The following is a 1,662-nucleotide window of genomic DNA, read 5'->3' as shown; positions in this document are numbered from 1 at the left end:
TAGACTTCTGTAATGCAAACAATTACAGTGCTGTCACTTCCCCTCATCTCCTCAAAATATCAGAATTAGGAGGACTGTCTAGTAGCAATAACTCCTTTATGACAGATGGCTTGACGAAGTAAGTCAGACTATCCCATATATAGAAACGTTAGTAAGCTGTATGCCATGTGTGTATTTCATGTGGAGGGTTAGCCTAATTATATAAAATGCCAATGTTGACCCTTTCATTGGTCTTTACCTTGCTTAGGTAAATGGACCGTGTAAGATGAATGTACCTGGGAATGTCTGGAGTTCTATTAGGCCTCCCTCCAGTCCTGTAATGAAAGCATTGATTGGACTCTTGAGAAGAAACTATCTAAGAAGGACCATGAAGTCAAAGCCTAGCATACCAATCCTCTATCACCAATTGATACTGGCACTAGACATTCTTCATACTAATTTATGTATGGTCCTGGTTAGCAGCCACAATGTCTGCAGTTCAAGACCACCTGTTGTTCCAAGGGAGAAAGACGAGGCTAGAAAACTCTACTCCCATAAAGAGTTGCAGTCTTGGAAACCCATAGAGGCAGTTCTACCCTGCACTATTGGGTCGCTGTGAGTCAGCATCGACTCTTTGACAACGAGTTTTTGTGTTTTTGTTGTTGTTGTTTTGGTTTGGTTTGAATTCAGGCTGAAGCTGCAGAAAATGAACACAAGTCCCAGAGAGTCAAAGTCCAGGCTTGTCCAATGTGATCCTGATACACCTTTTGGGGAAAGGAGTGGAGTTTATGTCTGGTCCTGCTGAATCTTGTGCCAGAAGTGTAACTCAAAGCTATGTCCAAAAAAAAAAGGGTGGGAGGGGCGCATAGGTACAGCTTCTACCTTGCTTGCTTTGGGAGCCTTAGTGACCTTGTTAAAGCCCACCTCCCCCAAGTGCACCACACTGAGAAGAAGCCCACACCACACAAAGAGGCCACAGTCCAGGTTTGCACAGGAGTGAATCACCGGCCATCTAAGTCAAGCAGGCCCCAGCGGGCTTCAAGGTGCTCATTTCTCAAGTAGCTCCTAGGGGCAGGGTCTTCCCAACTGAGATCACAGGACTAGGGACAAGCAAAATGCCCGTTGTCCTCTGTCCAAATCCCTGATGCCCAGCCTCTGCGTGCAAGGAGCCCTGATGGCATCGTGGGTGACCGTCAGAGTAGACGCTCTGCGGGAACCAAGATAAGGTTTTCTGCCCCCTGAAACCCACCAGGGCAGTTCTACTGGGTCCTATGGGGTCTCTGTGGACAGAGGGGGCTCGATGGCTGTGCGCTTTGTTGGTGGGGTAGCCTATAAGGAGAACGAGAGGGTGGTTGTTACAATCCAGTAGCAACTGTGATCGGGTGGGGGCGCAGGAGTGGCCTCCGAGACCCCACGGAAGAGGCTGGAAGGCACCAAGTGCCCGCTGGGTCCTGAGTGCACGGAGGATTGGGAGCTGCGGGGAGCGGGTTAAATGCAGAATGCGTGTTGGAGGGAGACCCCAGAGGTGTTGGCTGCGTTAGTACAGGGCGGGTGGAGAGGCGAGCCGATCAGAGGCCCGGGCTGTCCCGCAGTCCACGGCGGTGCCAAGGAGGGTCGCCAGGGCCACCACCCCCCACCGCTCCTACCCCCCAGGCCCTCCCTCCTCCGGCGACTACATCTCCC

This window comes from Echinops telfairi, unplaced genomic scaffold (assembly GCF_000313985.2).
Source record: "Echinops telfairi isolate 266 unplaced genomic scaffold, ASM31398v2 ScPeMD7_30;HRSCAF=105, whole genome shotgun sequence".
Lineage (NCBI taxonomy): Eukaryota > Metazoa > Chordata > Mammalia > Afrosoricida > Tenrecidae > Echinops > Echinops telfairi.
Note: the sequence above shows the minus strand (reverse complement) of the source record.